At 45.7% G+C, this 22,491-nt stretch overlaps 1 long non-coding RNA gene across 1 annotated transcript in view; it reads left to right on the top strand.

Moving 5' to 3' along the window:
- Nucleotides 1-19,827, top strand: part of LOC128150621 (uncharacterized) — a 39,749-nt gene extending 19,922 nt beyond the window's left edge. Inside the window, exons 2-3 of the long non-coding RNA XR_008238124.1 lie at nt 10,981-11,063; nt 19,679-19,827. This is a non-coding gene — a long non-coding RNA (uncharacterized LOC128150621). The remainder of the gene's footprint in view (nt 1-10,980; nt 11,064-19,678) is intronic.
- Nucleotides 19,828-22,491: the final 2,664 nt, after the last annotated feature.

Genomic DNA, 22,491 nt, shown 5'->3' on the forward strand with positions numbered 1-22,491 from the left:
GGAGGTGTAGTTGCAGGCTGTACCCCGAGGGCTCCCTGGCAGCTCTGATAATAGGAATAAGGCAGCAGAGCTTCAGGGATTAGGAGTACCATCTTCCAAGTGAGAGGAGCATGGTGCTGTAAATCCCCCTTTCCTGGCTCTTCAGGTGAAACTGCACTTTAGAAGTATCTTTTCTGAGGGTTGACCTGCAAACAACTTTGCACCAGTGTAGCTGAAGGAGTGGCTTTAAACCAATACAGCACCAGTCCTCTCTGGACACTCACCTACTGAGAAGCGGTATACTTCTGCCTGGCTTGGACTGGGAGGGGCTTGGATATGGCTCATGGACAAATGCCGCCTTCCAGCTCCTGCCTTCACAGCAGAACCATTTGCTTTAACAGAGGTTTCCTCAGATCTGCCACTGGAGGTGCCCAACATCCTCCAGTCAAAATGAACTGGTTTTGGACGTACTGTTTATGTGTTTATACATATAGCTTCTGTGTACAGCTGGACTTGTAAAGTTTACAGCAACTGTTTTCCTATAGATGTTGCTTGCGAGCTTCTCTAACAAAGACTAATCCTTGACAAGTGTTTCACAGCCCCCTAATAATATCCCAGCTTGAAGGGCTACACATCGGAGGCCTCTCCTGTGGCAACAGGTTTTGAAATTTCTGCTTTAACATCTTGTTTCCAGTCACTGGAGTGAGGTTTCCCGCTCAGTGCTGCAGGAACAATCACGGCTTGCATTTGATCCGCGCTTTAAAGTGAGCCTTGTGCTGCAAGCCCTGCTGGTGTAACAGAGCCTGCTCAGGAGCCCCATGCCGGCACCGACCTCCATCCAAGAGCGGTGGTCCTGCCTACTGCAAATATCTGCAGTGGGGGCATCTTCAGGGGTAATCTGTGGTGGTGAGGTTTTCTGACAAAAATTTTTTAAGGGAGTTATCCATTTTGCGTGGAGGGTTGGCAGCATGTCTTTTCCTTTGTTGTCTTTGGGACTCAGCATGTGCTTGGAGCTCCACTCTTGCCAGGAGAATCCTCACTGGTTTCAGTAGATGGCCTTGGGGAAAAGACCTTGTGACTCTGTGCTTTGTTTTCCCTTTCTGTAAAATAGGGTTAGCGATGCCTCCCTCACTGTGGCACTGAATCCATCTTGTAGATAATGACATACTTCAAGGCGGCAGTTACTAAGTACAGACTGTCATTGTGGGATGAAGTCACGTGAAGCTCTTTAGAAATGGAAAGAAAAGGGAAATCGCTTGATCTCTGATTTCTCCATTGTGAGCGATCTTTTTAGAAAATATATCAAATCAGGAGCATTGCACTGAGATTACAGAGTAGTCTTTGGTCCCAGGTATTACTAAGTTCCTTCTTTTGCTGTTACAGCCCCATCTGGAGTGGTATGAAATGCAGCAAGTCACTTGTAACACGTCTGGACAGGCAAAAGAAATAAAAAGACTAGTATTCTGGTAAGTCAGCAGATGTAAAGTCTGGCAGTTAAGTATGTCAGGCATACCTTGACCAGTTCTGTGCTGGTTAGTTCAGGTAAGATAGCACTCCAGTTCATCAGGACAACATGACGTTCAACACAGTATACACTCAGTCTGTGGTAAGACCTGATGATGTTGCAGGTAAATCTCTACTGTAACCCCAGCAGCTGTGCTTTAGTGAGAGGTGTCAGCAGTGTAAGTGAGCCCTAGAGCATCATGTCCTGTAAAACTTTGCTATTTTGAGATTACTGCTCTTGCAGTTGCCTTTGCGTCCGGTTATATTGGTGCCTGCGAATATCCTCTAGCAACTCTGATTCATTCACTGTGTTTTCTTCTGGTAGCTGTTTCAATTGTTGGGTTTTTTTCTAATTTTAACTGTGTTTAAGCAGAAAACTTAAATGAGTAGACCTATTATTTAGACACCGTGAGAGGTAAAACTATGAAATAAGGCAGTTAGTTTTTCCTGTCCTAGTTAGCCAACCATTAGCCTACTCAGTCAGCCCTCCCAGCCACGGCTGGATCCAGCCCAGTGCTCCCACCCCAGACTGCCATTACCCATTGTTCCCAGCTAATTGCTTTCTCCTGTACAGAAGCTGACTTCCTTTGAACTGCAGTACAATGTGACACCAAGCATCACATTGCCTCCTACCTCACTCTCCTGTGGCATGTAGCAACCTGATACAGCTACAACCAAGAGAAATGCATGTGGCTGTTAAAGTCAACGTGACTTTCCCGTGTTTTATAAGTGCGTTGAACAGAGAAATGCTGATGTGATGTGGTCTTGCCTGAGCATTCGCTGTTGTTTGAATTAACTAGACTGGTCTTCTTCCCTGCTTTCAGACAAGCTAAACTGTATCAATCACTTTATGAAGAAATAACACAGTGCAATGGGGTAAGCTTTCTGTAGACTCAGAAACGTGGGAGAAAAAGCAGTGTAAATCTTAGTCTAAAGCTAAAACTTAGCTTCCTCTGAGCTTTAGCTGGGCTGACCAAGTTCTGTTGGAGGCGGTTTGTTTCAGTTCTCTGCCTTACCCCTGTAGCTTGTTAACTCCCAGGCTTTCTCAGTTTCTCCTCGGGTGCATTCCCTGTGCAGACAGCCGCTTGGTGGCGAGGCTCCCTCCGGACTTTCAAGTCTTAACATCTCCAAGTCATCCTTGAGCAACTCTTCCTTCTGGTTGCTTTCATTGCCCTCCTAGTCCCTTGCTTGGCTGCAGCATGTCAGGATGTAAATTAATATCCCATTGTCCAGCACTTTCCTTGGGCTCTGGTGATGTATTTGCAATGTGAAAGCAGCTGGAGCATTGAGAGTTCCTCCCAGCAGCAAGCCTTACCCCACCATGGCACCATGTTGTAACTCAGCAGTGTCCTGCCTGCACCCCAGCCTGCTCTGGCGTGCACAGGTGAGATTAAGGCATTTTCATTGCAAGTCCTAGTTCGGTGGGGTTTTGGGGGGTTTGTTTTGAAGGATTATAACGCAGGGTTATTACATGGTTGTACTGTGAGTTGTCCTTCTCCCCAGCAAAAGAACAAATGCTGCTGCAAGTCACTCCCTCCGCAGGGTAAATAACTTGCAGATGGGCCCACAGTCTTTCGAGAGCCATTTGTATCTCACAGTTCATATGACATGCATCAAGAGTTGGTATTCGTTCAAGAGGGAGTGTTTCTTCCTAGCTTGGGTCCCTTTTGTGTGTCTGTATGCAAATCCATGATTATACTCTCTAATCAAGGAAATTCTGGGGATTACCTGGTGTGCTTTAGATGACTCAAAGCAAATTTTTCATTTTGGTATTGCTTTGTTTTTAGGCTGGGGTTGTGGTTTTTTTTCTGTTTGTTTGGTTTTTTGTTTGTTTGTTTGTTTGTTTTTAAAAGCAAAAATAAATTTGCCCCATTTTCTGTGAAAGACAGTAGCAATGGAAGTTCCTTACATAAGAAACTTGTTCCAGCTTCTTCCTCATAAGGATGAATTGGGATGCACAGAATAATGTTTCACCACTTGGGTAGGGAGTGCTTGGACAATATTCCTGTAGTAAATATGAGCAACAAGCATCCTTAACCTTGTGAATGAAATTGAAAAAGCAAGAAGAAATCTGTGTGTCTGTAGCACTACCAGCCTCCCCCCGGACAGTTCTGGGTCATCAAGTCTGGGCAGCATTTTTCTCTCCAGCCTCTGCAAGATGACCTGGCTCCATGGCTTCAGCGCTCAACTTTTCTAAGGCTGGTTGTATGGAAGTTCTTAGTCAACTGTGTGCTGTCTGTCCAGCTGGATGTGTCCGATCTTAAGATGCGCTAAGCTAGGGTTTGGTGTTGCTGGTGCTTTCAGATACTAGCAGATTAATGTTAGGGTCCTCATTCTGTATTCTGGTACGTACGTATGCTACTGTTCAGGATTTACACTGTGTTAAATTAATTTCATCATGAATTATCCCCAAGTGCTTCAATATCTCTCATGAAAGTTGATTTGAAAGCAAAAATGAATTCATATCTTCAGAGGGACAGGAATCAAGGCAAGTAACTTGCTGATTTAAAGTATTTACCAAGGAACCAAGATACAAAGGTGCTAATCCTGTTTGACGTCAATTTGTTGTGTCACTTTATCTAAATTGAGTTTCTGATATCTCTGTTTCCTTCTGTTAAAGCTGGGACACTGCTACTACTGGGGCTCCAGAGAAACCCTGCTGGGTTGGATGGCATTGCCCATTAAGAAGGTTGGCAGAAACAGTTAAGTCCTGTACAAAGCAGCAGTTGATCCCCCTACCTAACACACATCACCACGTGAAAATCGGGGCATATTGGCGGAAAGGATTTGTTTATGCATGCATTATGTATGCTTGAAGGAGACAGAGCAACAGAGAAAAGAGAGAGGGGGCAGAAAAGTAATCACAGCTGTAGCAGGAGTTCAAAGAGTTATTCTGGAATGGCCGTCCCACTAAAACTATTTCTGATTAACTTGTTTTATAAACATATTCTAGGTTGAGTGTTTTTTTTATTGTGGATTAGCTTAATGTATTTCCAAAGGCATTTTTGCTCTAGAACAGCAGTCTCTGTAGCATTCATCCAAAATAACTATTTCACTTCAAAATTGTAGTATTCCTCAATTTGAATTAACTTTCCCCAAAAAAAGAGAGAAGCTCTGGGGTTAATTGGTAAATCCCAGGAAGAAAATTGGTGCAAAGAACCCAACTGCTGCTACTGCGTTCCTTTAGCATGCAGGGAAACAGGACTTTGCATGTTCCTAGTAAATAAGTCCGCTCACTGATTTTAAGTTTTAAAGTAAAATTAAATTCTCACAGAGTTACTTTATTGCTTTGATGGGTGACCTGAAAATATTTTTTTAAAAAAAGGAGAGAAATTTTTATCAGTTTCACTCCTGCCTCGTTTTAATAGGAGGTGTACTTAGATCTATTTCACTTGGGAGTAAATCTGGATAGAAAAGTTACTGAACAGAGGAAGACAGAGACATTTAGAGGCAATCCAAGGGCAAGAACAGTGGATTTCCATATTTCTTCCCACATAGCGTGGTTGGGGCCTAGAGCACTGCTGCTTCATCATCTGCTTATTAATGTAAATTTTAAACTTCCTCTTTGCTCTCAATGAGTGGATCCCATTGGATTTATGAGCCTGGATTCCACAGATTAAAATTGTGTATGTATTAATTTTATCAAAGTTAAAGGCCATAAAATAAGACAGTTGCATAAATAATTTCATTAGAATAAGTCCTTTGTAGTAACGTTTGTCTCTGCTCAAATGCAGAAGACTTAAGAGTTGGTGAGATAATTTTCAACAACAGTCGATGAATTCGTGGAGTCTTCAGTCCCCTGCTTGAACTACCACATATTTTATAAATAATTACCCATGGACATGGTCTGTTAGAACGAGCAGTGTTCCTGCTGCGCTCTACTTATGCTGAAAGTTGTAATAACTCCAGAGTGGTTATGTTATGGCTGTTGACAGCTGCAGAGGATCCTTTTTCTCTCAGTGTCCCTACAGTGATCATCTTTAGTCAGCATTGCAAATAATCTACTGGCAATGCTAATCTTTGTAACCTGAAGCAAACAAAGGGAAACAGAAATACAAAGCAGGCAGGATGTCCTGCTTCTTACAGAAACGCACCGGGAGACTTGAAAATGTCCTGAATCTTTTCTCTCCACTGAAATAAAAAACTCTGCATGGTCAAATAGCTGATTAAGAAGTTGGTATTTTCTGATGACAGATGTCTGTGCCCTGGTGAGGAAACCCAATTCCTGTCTGATTTGTTTGCTGGTTAGACATGGTGGTGGGGTTTTTTTAATTCTGTTTGTATAGGATTTTTTTTAATAGCCCTGCAGAGAACCGATGTGCTTTGACTAGAGCTATGTGTCATCAGCCAAACTGCCAACTCCAGTTTGATTCTTGATTGTGGATGCTCAGGGCTGAAGTCAGAATAAATGGGAGAGATTTCGTCTTCCCCCAGTGCTGTTTGCCATGTGCTGTGGCAAATAACTCTCTCTAAAGGGAACTATCTTGGGGCAAATACCACATTTGATAGCTATAGCTGGCATTATGTTCCCTCAGCAAAGCCTTGGCCGTGGGACAAAGGGAGTTGCAGAGCATGAGACCCTTGATCTCCACATGCAAAGAATACAAAATGCCTTATGAACTTGGCCAGGGATCCTATTAGCTGTCCCCCCAGCAGCGCCCTTTCGTGTAAGATATTTGACCATGAGGGTGGAACCTCAACCATAAGGTCTCTTTGCCCATTATAAAACTACCCAAATGTCAGGATCAGACACTCCTTTTTGCTCAGAGAGCAGGTGAGAGAGATCCAGTGATGTTTGTGTTGTTTTAAATGTAAAGCTATCCACGGAGAGCCTTTAGATAGCTTACCAAGCCAGCCTGGACCTTCTGATTCCCCCCATCCTCAGAGTGGGGGCATCTGCTGTAAAACCTAGTTACAATTTAAGTGTTAGAGATAAACAGACATGCAAGTTTGAACCTTCAAACTGAAACTGTGAAGCAAGTCCTGTGGCCTGGGGAAATCAAGGTAAATGATCGCAGAGGGTTCTCCAGTCTTACACTCCCATCCTCTGTGGAAGCAACATTGGCTTTGGCTTCAAGACGTGGCTAGCAGTATGAGGCAGTCTTAAAATCATTGAAATGCTTCACAGCTATCAATCAGATTGGTTAAACCGAGTCTTTGTGAACGGTGGGGTTTTTTCTGGTGAAAAACATAAATGTGGTGTTCTTACTGAATACTAAAGTCAGCCTATAAGTAGGTATCAGTTACTACCAAGAAAAACAAATAGAAATGTGATCCAGAGAGAGACGCAGTTCTGGGTTGAAGTTTAAGAACAAATAGAAAGCTCTGATCTGGAAGTTCATAATTTTTCACAAATAATCTGAGCTATGCCTTCCTATTGCTTCCCTCATCTGAAAGTGCGCTACATGAGATGTGTTTGTAACTACTGTGGAGCCTATGTATTTTTGGGAAACGTGTCTCTTGCAGTGTGCTTCGTGAGCCTTACTTGGTGAAGAGTAAGGGGGCGGGAAGACAAGAGATGTGGCAGTCAATGGCAAGTGGTGCAGGTAGACGAGGCTCTCCAGCTCTTGCTGCCATTTCTTCTGGAGGGATGTAGACTACAATAGGGAGGGCTGTGATTTCTGCGTGGTTGGTAGTGTAGCTTTTGCATCTGATGCAACAGGAGGCTGTTTCAAGATGGGCATATAAAAATGTTGGTGGGTGGGGTCTGGGACAATGGCTGGCAGTGAAGGGGCTGCTCGTGCTTGGTGGGCGTGTGGGAGGACAGTGAAGTGGCGTCAAATTTAAAGCTGCTTTTGATCCCTTATAATGAATTTTCATAATGTTAGATATTTAGTGGTTTTCTTTTTTTAAACTGTTTTTTTTCAGCTTTGTAATATCATGGTGTTTTAATGTTCTGCTATGTAACTGGGTGTATACAACAGTGATTAGTTTGGGAATTTCTTCAGATCTTTAGGGATGCCACAGTTTTTTCCTTGGCAATATAATAATATATGAGAGCCCATCTTGGATGCAGACCGTGGTAATTAGCTTGTTTTGGTATGAAGTTGTTCTAACAGTGCTTTGAAGCTATGCCAGCTGACAAAGCCCTTCAACTCAGCTAGGGCCATGCGAGATGCTGAGAACTGCAGGTTACTTTTATTGATGTTAGTCTCTAAAACTACGCATGGCAAATGTCGCAGACAGCAGAGATCCAGCTGGATTCTGTGGGTTCAAAGACCGTATCAAGAAGTGCTGTGTAAACACTGGATTTTTGTAAAAATATTCCAGATCAGTCTTCTTCCAGAAGGCAATATGAGTGAATAAGCTAGGCAACAATGGTCCAAATGAAAGAAATGATAAAACTCATCTGTGCAGTGAATGTGAGGTTGATTAATTCTTACCTTAATCAGACATTGATAGGCTCTGTTTTTATTTTCTTTTGACTATAACTGCTCCTGTGATGACCAAAAACCTGGATTATCTCCAAAAGCATACATCTTTCAGAGGCTTTGAATGGTTATTTCAAGCTTATTTTTAAAGAAATCTAGAAGGACGCTGCTCAGAAAATACTTTACATAGAAAAAATTATACTTGGAAAAGGCAGTGCAGAGGGGTTAGGAGCCAAATCTAATGAAACAGTCCAAGAATAGGATTCCTGAATTATCAGATGCATTTGTCTGTATGCATGCTTCTAAGAGTCTTTCAGAAATGACTTCAAGATTTAAGTCCTTGTAGTAATGCAAGTCTTTGCTAACACTTCAGCTTTATTTCCTTTATTTATTATTTGTAACATATGGCTTGCTTTACTATGGATGCTTTCTCCTTGTAAGTAAGTAACACCTCATAAGCATTGAAGATTATATCTTTAAATGAAAATATAATATCCCATGCTTGTCCTAAAGAACAAACAGCTATAGCACAACATACTGTTTACCTCTCTGGGTTTGAGACAACAAAGCTGCAAAAGAGCTCTGATGTTAACAGTGGCTACAGTTGAATACAAGTAGTTTTTAAGACTGCTGCTTTCTTGTCTTTTATTATAGGACCGCTTATCTTTATTTACATTATGTTTCTTCAGAAAAGTTTGACTTTAATAGTCAGCATTCATCTCTTCAAAATGTTGTAAAAGTACCTACCAGCTCCTTCTCACATCAGTGACTCTGGAAGCTGTGTTACTTTTTAGTATACCCATCAGCCACTAGCTGAACTGGTATGGAGATCTTCACCCAAATGCCAGTAAGATCACGATGAGAGATTGCTGTGGCTGTTCTTCATCATGTTTGACTACACCACAATCCCCAGTGAGGCTACAGCTTGCATGAGATCAGCTCATGGAAGAAAACTAACTGCCATGGCAGACAAAGAGCATTCTTGGGGACAGAAGAAAGCATTCTGAAGAGTCTTAAGACAAGGTGTGGTGTCCTTGGTTGAATACCATCTGCAGTTCAGGAGTACTGTTGGATTTCACAGTGCTGCTAAGCTTTCTCACAATAGCACCCGCTCATCACTCTTCCCAGTACCTCAGATTGGCATGAAGTCTTGGGTCATTTAATCATTTTGTCAAAATGTTCCCACAAATGGGAAGAGAGCTATGAAGTCATATTGTTCAATGTCTGCTGGGCATTTTTCAGTTAGGTCTAATAACAAGATTCCATCCCCGCTCTAAGCAGGAGATGTGTCCTTTCTTCCACCTACAAGTTTTATCTGAGGGGAAGCTGGACATTTTGCACATTTGTTGGGATTCTTGGATGCCTGGAAGTCCAGGGTGTGCAAGTGCTTACCTGGGTTTCAGTGTTTTCTGGCTGCTTTGGACCTCTTGTACCTTTCTGGCAGAGACAGGCTATAGGTATTAAATCTGATACATTTGGTATGTCAGGCATTTTGCACTTTTGCAATCTGTGGAAATGCATTCTCAGTAGGTTGGGTACCTCCCAAACACACTGGTGCTTTGAGGCAAGTTATGCCTCAAAGAGACAAGGAAACTGAGCTGCAGGTGCCTTGCTCTCTGTGACAAAAAGAGTGTTGGGTACAGGTGAGGTGAAAATAGAGGATTTTACTAGCTCCACAGATAGCATTCTTCTGTCGTGTACCTTTGTCTGTGGTCCAGTGCTGGTCTTCTCCAACATCTCCAAGGGAATGATGAAACCTGTCACTGAATTCTTCCCGATTTCATCCTCTCCTCCTGCTCTTTCCTTGATGTCCTGTATTGGCCAGTGTCAGAAACAGGTTTAGGCTAGATTAACTGTTGGTCTGATCCAGTCTGACCCACTATGGTGGTTCTCTTCTTCTTAAAGAGTGCTGTTAACACCATAGCCTTTGCTCTTGTGCTGGAAGTCCTCGCTTGTTAGTATTGTAACACTTGAAAGCTGGGAGGATTTGGGGGGCAGGGTTTCTTTAATGTGAACCTAACCCTGCAGAAACTAATGGGTGCAAATGGCCCCACAGAGTAAACAGGACTTGAGAGGACTGCTAGGAGGAGAGGGCAGCAGGAGCGAGAGTTTGCCTGGCGTAACAGCACTGGGCACCAGAGACTGCATATTTTGGGGATTCAGCTCTCAAAGCCTGCTGCTATAGGAGGTACTCTGCAATTATATAGTCTGGCGCCTTTGGGCTTTAAGAAAAAATGTGATTCTCTTAACCTTTTCATTACACTTTTCCTACTGCCTCCTGTCACGCAAAATCTATCCAGCTGGTGCTGGGCAGGCGCCGCCATTCCAGCTTTCCCATCTCCACTGCTTCGGTGTGGGCTCTCCCTGACTTGCTCTGCTCTGCAGGTTTTGCACAGACATCCAGGGCTGTTTGCTGGCTCTTGAGCTGCTTGTGCTGGTTTTAGCTGGGATGGAGTTATTTTCTTCACAGTAGCTTGTATGGGGCTATGTTTTGGATTTGTGCTGGAAACAGTTTTGATAACACAGGGATGTTTTAGTTACTGCTGAGCAGTGCTTACACAGAGGCAAGGCCTTTTCTGCTTCACAGTGGAAAATTCTTCTACAAGCATTACTTACAGGAAGCGAATTAACATCTCCTTTAAATGGTCTGGCCACACGGGGAGGAAACGGGTCATTTTGTGAAGTATACTGTTTACCGGATAGCCAATGGACTGTCTCCAAAATATATACTTAGCCCAAAGGAAGAAAAATATCTGAGGTGATTCAGTTTTTATGTCAGTGTTTAAATATTATGTAGTTCACAGCTAATGAAAATGTGCATTTTTATGTGGGCTAAAAGCATCCTATCCTGTACCAGGAAACTGGTAAAACCAAGTTTTAAATTTCCTTAAGTAAAAAATCCTGGATGTGTATGGCTTGCCAAGTTTTATTTTACTGTAACACTTTATAGCTTCATTATAATGGTTTGTGGTAGGGGTATGAAACAAAGGTAAAGTCTCCCAGTGATACTGATAAATTTTGTACTTGTTTGACTCAGTAATTCTAACACAGCAGCCACCTCAAGGCTGGAGCATGATCTTGGTTTTATGCAAGGCTGCTTTCATGATGTCTTCATTTATAATTACAGTTTCTGCCAGCGTCTCTTTGGTATTTTTGGTCCAACCTCAAGCTGAAGGGAAAGTGCTTCATTGCCTAACCCAGGAGACGTGAGTAAGCGTGTTGACATGGATTTGGTGCAAGATTAGTGCTGTTTTGGCTTCAGATTATCTAGATCAGACACTATCCTGTAATGCCATACTCATTCATCCAAATTCAAAACGTTGTAATCTGGCAAAAACAAAACGAAGCTGAACACAGTGTTTAATGAGGAGCTAAGGCCAATTTTTTGCCATGGCATGGGTACTGCACAGTTGCCAGGGAAGGCAACGACAAGTGAACATGTGTACATGAGTGCAGCACCGGGCTGTTGATGGTGCTTTTGGGGAAACTCTGCCTGTAAGCAGTACAGAAATACCTGTAACATTAATTACATGGGTGCTTATTGCTTCATACTGTTAAATAAGTATCTTCTTTTGATGACTGTCAAAAGTAAAACAAAATAGAAAAAAAAGCAGCAGAAATCTCTAGGTATAGAGGCTGAGCCCCATGAAAATGAGCAGGATGTTTTGTGCTTCTCTAAAGGTTAGGAGTTGGTGAAACACCCAAGGGTCATCCAAAGCTTTATGGTCAACATTTGAAACTGTGTCAGAGCACAGAAAGGATCCTGCATGTGTCTGTGTCTCTGGATCAGCTCCATGATCGCTATCAGATTTGGCGTTATCAGTTACATGACTCCTCATGTTTCCAACAAGTAGGTGTTTGCACAGTGGACAAGAGCCTTCATTTTCAATCCAAAGCCATTCATCAGTCTGCTCCAGAGGTCAAATCTTCAAACAGTTTGGTAATTCTACCATTGTCATCTTCATGTGATTCCAGCGCAACCTGGTTATGACTTTTACTTGAAAGTACATCCAGGACTACAGCAAACTCCTCTGAACTGTTTTGTTAAGCAAACTCCCATATCTCTAGACTTTGCTTAACAATTGCAAAATGGTTAGCCAGTTAATATTTATCCTATTGTTACTAAAACTCACAATTCAGTGTGTCTTATGTTAGAAAGCAGTATATATGTCAGTAGTAATTATGAGCTGTTCCTTGAGTTACAGCCTCCTAAGCTAAATTAAAAGCAACTGTGGCTTGAGCTAAATGATTAAAGGATGTGTTTTCAAAGGCAGCCAACCCCTGAAAGATGCAGCTACATTCAGTTCCTATCACCTATCCTTTTGGATGGCAATTTAATTCCCAATTTACTATGGGATCTTTGTGAGTCCCTGGGGATATCTACCCACCTTAAAATTTTTTTTTTTTTTTCCGAAGTCCTGCTTGAAATCTCCCAGCTGATGACTGTTTCAGTCTAGCATCTTGTGTGGATGACATGCAGAATGGCACAAACCACATCCTGTCTAGAGACTGCATCACTTCATGAACAGCAAAAAACCCAGCAGTGATCAAGGAGAAAAACGGTTGTAGAGTTGTAGGTTTTACCAGGTTTTGAGAATTTTTTAGTAGTCTGAGTTAGGATGTCTCAAAGGGACAAGATTTGTGTGAAGTTGTCTGCAAGACAGTGTGAGTAAGTCCAGGACATGATACAAAGGAGGGAAAGGTGGTTTTAATTTGTCTGCCCTGGCTCTGGATTGTTACGATCTGTGTGCAAGAGCCGCAGCTGGTGTCTGCCTCCTTTCAGCTCCTCAGGAGCTGTGCTGTCCCTCGTACCCCACAAAGCATCACAGCCACCTCCGTTGTTTTTCAGACCATGCGCGGTGCCTGCGAGATGTTGGGAGGTGCCAGCTGGGGACGTTAAAAAACTCCCTCCTTTTTGCATTGGGCAGGTCTCCATTGGCCAGAATCCCTCTCAAAATGCAGTAGCACGCTCTTGAGAGGGCTGCTAGTGGATGTAACACGCTGGACTGCCAGTGTGGCTTCAGCATAAAATTGGCTGGAAGTCCTTGTCACAAGGCCTTGTTTCCTAGTGTAGAAGGAGCAACTTTGGTCCAGTTTGGAGTAAGTCGGCTGCCAGCAGCCTGGCTGGAAGAGGTGATTCAGTGTGGCCAGCCGTACCCGACTACACGGTTCCTGCACTGAAAAACTGGAAAAAATGACTTGCTTAATGGGATGCAGGCTCACGAGCTGAATCAGCCTCGGCAGGGTTTTTGTTGTTTCAACTGTTTCTTGTATTGAAATCTCCACTCCACGGCCATCTGTGAAGCCTGGCTGTGTACCAGTGGTGTCGAACCAGTGCTGATGATCAGTGTTAACTGGGGAGGGCAAGCCCTGCCCCTGGGCAGTGAGGGGAGGTGGAGAGGGGCAGGTTAAACCTCGACCCTTTGCTCTGGGGCGGCTCAGCCAAGGCCCTGGGCAGCAAAGCACAAACTGTGCATTTTTGTGGAGAGCAGAGAGACAGCGAGAGAGTGGCAGCTGTGTCAACCCACGCTGCGTGCTTAGTCTATTAAGGTTTTGTCTGTCAAATGCAAGCAGGCTCTGCTGCCTCCGAACATTGTTTACAGCCGCAGCCATTGCAGCCCTTTGTTTGGTGCAGGCAACTGTGCTGGGGCTGTGCTCGCTGGGGGGCTTTCGGGACCCTATGGCTTGCAAAGGGAAATGCTTTTCAAACCTCCTCTTCCCCTGCCATGTAGAAACGGACACAGAGAGAAATGGGGATACAATCAGGGAGTGCCCCTTGCACTTGCCTCCCCAAGTTCCCGACTGCCTTTGCCTTGCCTAGATGCAGTGAAACTGTACTTTCGCATTACATAGCAGGGGACTATGCAAGGGGACTGCCACGCTGGCTCAGATAAACAGCAGCATAGCCAGTAAGACCTGGACAAGTGATTCTCCAGCCATGTTCAGCAAAGGCACAACTACAGCTGAAATTCTGGCTCTGGGGTTTGCGTGCCAGAAAGTGGTGGATCACACTAGAGAAGAGCAGCAAAAATAATAGTGGCAAACCCCAGCAAAAGTAACAGCAGCACTACTCCCCCGCCCCATATTCTGTATGGAACAACTGAAGTAAGGGTTATCCAGCCAAAACTACAAAGAATTAAAGAGGGAGAGAACAGGCTTCAAGTGTGAAGTGAGGGCCATACAAAAGGACCTGCTCCCCAGGTCCGTGGTGGATTGCACAAGAAGAAATGGGCTGAATCTGCAGTGAGAAGGGTTGGCGTGAGGCAGGAAGAGCTTGGGGCTGGACTCCCGCCTTTCTGCTGCAGGGAATCCCATCTTCACAGTATGTGCAAAGCACTGAGTTCCTTTACCTGAGAAAGGGGGATAACGATGCTTCCCTCCTTGCATGCATGTCTTCATCACACACGGGGGCCCTATGGGAAAGAACACTATGCAAATGTTAGGTATGAAACCTGCGGGAGCAGGTCTGCAGCAGAAGAAATAATGGCTGGTTGCTTTTATCCCAGCAATCTGCTTGTTTCTGAATTACTTGAGTGCTGTAGAGGTGGAAGGGAGCTCAGCCAAGCATTGCACTTGAGCAGCAGCTTGTGTTTACGGTGTAAGGCTGTAGCTGGTGAGCATGTGCGTACATGAGGAGTGTGTGTGTGTGCGTGTGCCCAAGTCTATGGCACTCCCTGCACACACAGCAGATGCTCCCTGCATGTATAGCCGCACAAGCCTGGTGGCTGCATCTTGGAGAGCAAACAGAGAGCAGCCGGTGTTTTGTCTTGTGACTGTATTAGTGTGGCTGCTGGCATTTTCAGGCCTGTTTTAAAGCGTGGCAGAGGATTGGTGCTGTATACAAGAAGAATTTGATTTTGCTGTCAGCAGGCTCCTGCACTGAGCTCCTCGGGGCCATGAGAATTTATGCAGCCAACATTGTCTCTCATGCAAGTCTTGTGGATGGTAGCAATAAGGCCCAAAGCAGGCATGTGACTTGCCCTTCATCTCCCAGAGCCTCCTCAACCGCACGCACAGGCAGCTTTATCAGCTCTTGAGACTCCATCGTGAGTCTCAAGATACTTGGTAGCTTGGCAAAGAGACAGCTGCAGTATTTCAGGGAAACCTAAGTATTTTTTTAAAGGGAGATGAGGACGGAGGGATCTTTCTAGGTCCTGTGCTTGCAGAAAGAGATTTGAAATGTGAAGGGGTGATAATCTCTTTTTCATGCTGAGCATTGGTTTTAAGTTCAGATCTGTGCAAAGTTTCGTACTGGTACTACTGCCTCTTCAAAAGCACCTAATTCAGAGTATTCCACTCCCAGGCATCATGCAAGACTAATGAACAGCAAGGAAATTACTGCTAAAAGAAGGGCCCTTCATTAGGCTTGTCTGGCAAGCTGAAGAAGGTCCTTTATCTGCCTCGTAGGCTGGCTGTGGGCTAGAGCAGTGTGACGGGAGAAGAAGGATGGTGCTGGCAAGAGGTCAGGAGGAACAGAACTGCCACTCTGGGTTCCCTTGTAATTGCCACCGGTTTAGACAGCCAGCAGCACGCTTGCAGCAAGGTTTGTCTGTGGGGCTCAGTGCAGTCCTCACAAGGGGAGGCACTGCTCACCTATGCGTTTGCTCTCTTTGTCTTTACCTGGGCGCTTGGGGTTGGCTCCAGCTCCCAGCAAAGCCCCTAAAGTCCTTTCAAGGTGGCTGGATTGAGTGCTTCTACCATTCTCTTCATGAGAGGATCTGAGCACCTCGGGTCTGAGGGAGCGCTGAGGTTTAAGCATTATGCCAGTGCCTCCAGTTTGTGCTTTTGCGGCATTTTATAAATAGCATGAAATATGGTCATTTTCAGCGTGCTTTTCTAAAACCCTGATTACTCACCCTGCAGCGCAGCATCTTCAACAGTTAAGGCGGTCTCTAATTTCTAGTTTTGACAGCCTTGACCGTGACCTGGCTGGAGTCAGACCTCTCTGAGCACTGCAGGGCATCTTGGAAGCATGCTTCAGCACAGATCTGCTTCTGCCTGAATCTGATGTGTGGAGGAGCTGAAAGCTTTCCGTGCAGATCGCTCATTGAAATGCAAGCCTCATCCCAGTAAAGCTTCTGTCTGCCAGCATCCCCTTTGACAAACTGATAATCCATGATAATAGAGAATTTTATCTCCATTCTTAAACATTGTCAGGCATGATTATTAATGTCTTCCTATTGCACAATAAACAACACGGAGCCCTCAGCTTTTCTGAAAGCGGGAGGCATGCAAGTTACATCTGCACTGTGGGTGAGCTGTGCATTTGCTGCTTCTGCAGTCAGCCAACAAACCCCTCCAGATTTCCGAGGCCAGACTGTTGCTGCTGGCAGCTTATCTCCTTACTCAACAGCAGAGCAGACTCTCAGGGTGAAAAGCTGGGCCTGTTGAAATCAGTGGCAAAGTCCTGCTTGTTTTACTTGAGTCAGGATTTCTCGCTTGATTTCTTCATTTCTGAGTGGGCAAAGGAAAAAGTCCTTTCTTTTCTGAGTGCCTTTTTTGGAGCACAGACTGTGTAGATATTCCGCTTTTGGTCATGCAGAAGGCATGCAAGGTGTTAGAGGTCCTGCAGTCCTGCCCTGCCCCGAGTGAGCTGTGCTTGGGAAGGCAGGAGCAGGAGGACTGGGTCTGTCTGTGCTCTCCACGCATAGCACATGGCTTGCCAACTTAAATATAGTACTTGGTTTTCACCCCGTCAGGACTGCAACACATCTCAACAACATACCCTGAAGAATCCTGGTTAGGGTATAGGCCAGGAACTTCTCTTGTTGCATCCTTTGGTAACTTGTGTGACCCCCTCAACTGATTAGGTGAACAATCTGTTTAGTGCTACTAGAATCAAATTCATAATTCTCTTTGCCAAGCATGAACTTCCCTATAGGTAGCCTCGACTTGTTCACAGTACGCGTGCAGAGTGCTACTCTTGCGTGTAATGAAAGTACAAAGGTTCGTGCCACCTTCCCAGCGGCTGTAGCAGGCAGCGATGCAGCTGAGGTCCGCAACAGAGTCTATGAGAAATCCAGTGGCTGCAACCTGACTTACATGTTTATGGTCAATTTTGAATCAGAAAAAGCCCTGGAACTAGCAGTTCAAAGATGATTTCTGGCCAAGTATAGATCGAATAGCCACTATGCTAGATATCTAGTTGGGAATAGAAACTTATATAACTCTCAACTCCGTTGCTCGTAATGACGCACTAATGGCATGCGCATTGCAAAGCGCTGTGGCAAGTACCTTGCTGCTTTCCAGAGAATACTCTGACCTGCCAACTGGCCGCCTCCGGCTTCTGTGAACAGAGCAAAGTCATGGCAGCCAACTGTCCCAGAAGGCAAAGACCCCATGCCTCACCTCTCAGGCACTGCAGCAGAATTGGCTTTTCTTTCGCAGTTCCAGAAACCTGCCCCAATTTGCTGTCTGAAGAGCCATTACACAAGCATTTATCTCATCTGCTATTTTTTGCTGAAGACCTCAACTGCACCTGGGAATTTTTTTTGGTTGGGTGTTTTTTCTCCCCTTTACCTCCTGGAGACTTTTATGCACCTGGCCCCTTGTTCTTAGGACACCACCTTGATCACAGAGCACCTTACAGATAATTCTGGTTGTGTTGTTTCAAGGCATTTCCTCTTTCTCTCTCTCTTTTTGTGGTAAACGTTGGTAGAGCTCTGCTGAAACACTGGCTAAACTTCTAGTCCGGTATGAGTTTTTGCTTTTGGAGAAACCCTTCTAAGATGTCTTTTCTTGTGCTCCAGAAGTGCCTGTAACAAAATCCCAAGTAAGGTGGAGGTAGAAGGAATTCAGCTGTGAGTAACCGAGCGTGCAGTGATGTGGGGCTTGCTGGTTTTGACCTGAATGCTGCCCCAGTGCCTACATGCCTGTGCTGCACCTCTGTAGAGCTGACGTGTACTTGAGTCACCGTTAAAACCTGCTTCTGGCACAGCCTTTGTCAAACTTGATCAAATAAGGAAAAAATAGAAGTAGAGGACAGAGGCTGGCTTCTCTGCAGCTGAGACGTTGCTGGGCTCTAGACTACAAATGCAGACATTTTCTGACAGCCGTCTGCAGAGGGAGAATTTGGCAGCCCTGTTTACCAGTGCCACAGAATGTGGCACTGCTGGTTTGCATTTTATATTATTCACTTTTATACCATTAAAATAAGCAATGCCTCTGTGGAGATGACTCAGTTTGAAAAGGTGGCAGAAGGGTTCTCAGCTCTCCTCTCCATGCTGCGAGGGCCTGGTCTGTTCACCCCTATCCAGCTATTGCCAGAGGCTGGGCAAAGATCCCCAGGAGCTCAGCCCATGAAACCCGGGGCTTTTTGTGTCTCCTCCTGGGAATTGGCGCCAGTGCCGTGCCGGCCATCGGTGGCAGGCTCCTGATGCAGGTGAGATATTGGCCGTGAATCAGAAGGCAAGAAAGAGCGAGTTATAAGCAAAATGGTTGCTCGCTCCTCTGTAGTACAGCCTGTTCAGCAACTAGAACAGCAAGCTCTGGTCTCTTGTCTCCAACCTCCCTGTGCAGGACAGAGAACACGCTCTGTTCCCACTCCCAGCGGGGAGGCAGGGATCTTCCCTGGCTGGGCAGGGCCGGGAGGGGTACTCCTGGGAGTTGCTGCCGGCTTTTCTCGACCCCACGGGGCAGCAGGGTGTGAGGGCCCTGCACTTTCAGGCCGAGGACATGAGGAGGATGGATCTTGGTTGGCATTGCTCCTTGCCAAGGTAATCGATTTAGCAGTTGCAAGTCACGACGGGCCCAGTTGTCCCCGGTGGAAGACTCTCGGGCGGCAGGGGTCCCACACAGAGCATTTCCTCCCCGTCCAGCCAGGAGGGTGCCAGGCCCGAGCTCCCCGAGACCAGCAGCCTCCCGAGGCCCTGCCTGTCCAGGCTCCACAAGGCTGCCTACGCAGCACTCCGGCGCTGAGCTGGGCTGCCCGTCCTCCGCTGCGCTCCCCTGGGAGCAGGAGCTGCTCCCGTTACCCCCTTGCCCGCTGTCCCAGAGGGGTGGTGGGGTGCAGGAGAGCCCTTCCAGTGGCTCCAGGCCTGCTGCCGCGAGGGAGCGCAGGGATGGGGCTGCTTTGCCAGCTCTGCCCTTGCCCTGGCACGGCCTCTTCCAGAGGGGTGTGCAGAGACGTGGTCCCGGGTGGGGGCTCCAGCCAGGCCTGGCACTCCCTCTCTCCCTGCACGTGGCCACAGACGTTGCCCCATACGTTTGGGCACTCGCAGTTGCCCAGCAAGCTTTTCCCAAGCCCTCTCACCTTCTCAGGGCACCCGGCCTTGTCCCCAGCCAGCTCCTGGTGCCTAGCTCTCTGCCTTCAGGTTTGTATTTTGCCCAGTGCTGTTGGCTTGTATGCCAGCTCTGCTTATCATCTGGCTTAGTGGCCTGGCTGCTTTTTGACATGTAAAAATGTTCTGTCTTCAAGTTTCAGCAGGCACTTTCCCCCACCTGAGTTAACATAGTCTTTCCTTTCCCCTCACTGAAAGCCACTGCTGCTTCAAGAACTGAAGGGTCTGTGCATTTACCCTCCAGAGGTGGTTGCATGGGGGAAACAGAAGCAACCATGAACATTCATAGGGTGGGAGCGATAGAAATAAAGGATCAGCCTCCTTAGGCTATCCTCCAGGTCCACAATAACAGCGTGCAAACAGCCTTGCAGAAAGCGGTCCTCATCTTGGGTCATGGTTTGGGTCTGAGCCCAGCACCGTGCTCAGGTGCCATGGCAGACTTTGGTGACAGGAAGGTAATACCTAGGATCCTGGGGTACACAGGGGAAAAAGACCTGAAAACAAGCTCAGCTGAACACCTCATTTTGATACTTTTATTTTTCTTAGCAAAACTGATATTGGAAGCTATGGGACATACCAGCTCTCCGTCACTTGTGGCTTGATGCAGTTCACACAAACTCATCTGGTCTTTGGCTGCAGGTGAAGCTTCTTTGTGCTCCCAGCAGTGATTGCACCACCACCACCACCATGCCCCCCGCCCCAGTATTCACAGCAATATGTGCCCACCAGGTAAGAAACCCAAGTAACCATTGGATTATAGGAAAATCTTTGAGGTATTTCATTTTTGTGGGAAACATTGAGAAGCACACTTGCCCCATCATTTCATCCTTCACAACGGCCTGTGCTAAGCTGCTGTCTGTCTGAAGGAGCGGGGCCGGACAGGACTCTAGAGAGACGGTTTCTGTTGTTCCTCGCTCAGCTGGAGGCATTGGCATTGAGCAACCCTGGGCACACCTTTCCCCCCAACCCAAACACACTGCCTGTGCATGTGTTGGCTGGCACCTGGCCGCAGCAAAGCCCTGCCACCAGCCCCACGGCCCCGTGAGGCAGGTCCCAGCAGAAGCAGGAGCAGCAGCGCTGAGTCCCTGCCTGGCTTACAGAGCTGGGGATGTAAATCCAGCAGCTGCCTCAGCACTAAGGCAATCAAACCCTTAACACTGGGGCTGGATCCAATGCCAAGCACCTGCTGGATTGGTGCTAGGCACAGTGTTAGCTGGAAGTGGGAGCTCCCTTTGCAGTGAAATGTGGGTATTCATGTGTGTCTGTGTGTGCACTTGCATGCCCAAGACATCAAACTGGTTCATTTATATTTGGATTACCACCTATTTTCATGCATTTAAACATTGCCAGCTGTGTTAATGATGGCTGCAGCACATCAGCCGCTTCTGTTCTCTCCCAGACTTGTTATTTTTCCCACTGGTTATTCTGTCTATTTCGGGAGAGTGCTACAGTGCAGCTTCTTTCACACAAACAGTCTCAGGTAGGAAATTGTAGTGCAGAGTATATATTTTTTAACATGACTTAATTTCGACTGGCAGGATCCCGGGTTCGTTAGGGCAGAGAGACACCTCATAGCTGGGATCGGCTAGCTACACAGGCTGAGGCAGACTGGAAAAAAGAGTTCATTATCATCTTTGGGAGATTTAAAAAACATATGCCACCCCTCCAATTCTCCAGACTATTGAGCTTTATCAGTTTCACTGCAAACTACAAGTGCTTTTTGTGTAATGACAGCTCTTTAATTAGAACTTGGAAGCAATAGCATCTGCTGATTATAGCATGGTCCAGCATGTTCATATTCCTCAGTTTTATTTCCAGCTCTGCAACTAAATTGCTGCATGCCTGAAGGCAAGTGACTTCATCTCTGTGTCTTTACTTCCACAGTAAAACCTCCACTGGAGATCCCTGGACAGAACCTGATCAAATGGCAGTCTTGGTTTGCTTTTCCATCCTGTGCATGTTTGGGAACCCATGTATCAGTCCAGTGGATGAGGGTTTAGGATTTGCCTTGTCCAGGCATACCCTGTGAGATACTCCAGGTTTGAACAATGGAAATTTTATAGGCTTCAATTAACTGGCTGGGCAAGAAACAACAGCTTCACAGTAATGAGTCCTCACTTGCATGGAATGCCATTTAGTGTCTGATCTCTCCTCGCCAAAGAGAGATATTAAAATCTGTCGATCCAGAGTGCATTTCTAGAGCAATGAAAAAGGGGAAAAACCCTCTCAGTTTGAAGCGATCCTCAGTTATGTTAGTAAAAGGGTTTGTTTCCCAAGAGGGATATTATATACTAGTGATTATGGAAAAAAAGAAGCAACACAGTTCAGAGACAGCACAGCTAATTCTGCTGTCTGCAGCCTTTCCCCCCACCTCGGTGGGGATACTGGTGTAGATGAAGGAAGATGACAGTGGTTGCTGTGATGCCTCTCTTTAAACCCTTCATTTTGGGATTGCCAGTTTGAACAAGAATGGAATATTTACCCTTACAGCCAAAGGTAGCAGAGTGCTGTGCAGTCCCATACAAAGTCACTGCAGGCCCTCTCATTAGGGATTTCAAATGTAGGCAATGGAATATTGTTTTAAAGTAGCCCCAGTCACTAGATCAAACTGGGGCAAAGTCAGAAGGGAAGTACACAAGGAAACGGAGGTCAGATCAGTACTGAGAAGCGACAGGAACAGTAAATTAGCATTACGTATGCTTACGGGCAAGCAGTGGTGTAGGTCACAAGCGAGTTGCAATTTTTTCTAGTCTTACTTAAAAATGTTCCCAAAATCCATGAGTACAGCATCGCAGAACGCCTGATATTTTGTAATGCCACAAACGCTGACCTTAAAAGACACCAGAAATCTCACTGGGAGTTTTATCCATTTGCAGTGGAAACATGAGGTCTTTAATAGTAAGAATGTTTCAATAACTTTCCGGGATTTTTTCCACTTTGGCACAGCTGTTCCCTAACAGATTGCAAAAGAGAGGAATTCAGTAGCAACAGCTTGATCTTGCAGGATGCTAAAGCCCTTCTGCCCAGGGCCGCGTGCCCGCAGCCCCTACCCAGAGCAGCTCGGTGTCTCACAGGATTACTCAGCTTTTTGCAATGTGGAGCCTTTCTTACCCACTTGGCCTTGCCACTGACTTTGCTATTTCTACTTCTGTGGAAATGAGCCAAAAGCAGTGCCATTCTCTGAAAGGACTCATTAGCCTTTCTGTCTAGGAAAGAGCTCGGTGGTGTTGTAGGAAAGCTGCGGAGCGATGATACGACTTGGAAATTTATGCCTCGATTTTTACCTCTTAGAAAAGCAGCATCTTGATGCTAGGTTTAGTAACAACGGCAGCATAACCAATTTGTTTATTACGTTGTAT

The sequence above is a fragment of the Harpia harpyja genome, chromosome 14 (genome assembly GCF_026419915.1).
Source record: "Harpia harpyja isolate bHarHar1 chromosome 14, bHarHar1 primary haplotype, whole genome shotgun sequence".
Classification (NCBI taxonomy): Eukaryota; Metazoa; Chordata; class Aves; order Accipitriformes; family Accipitridae; genus Harpia; species Harpia harpyja.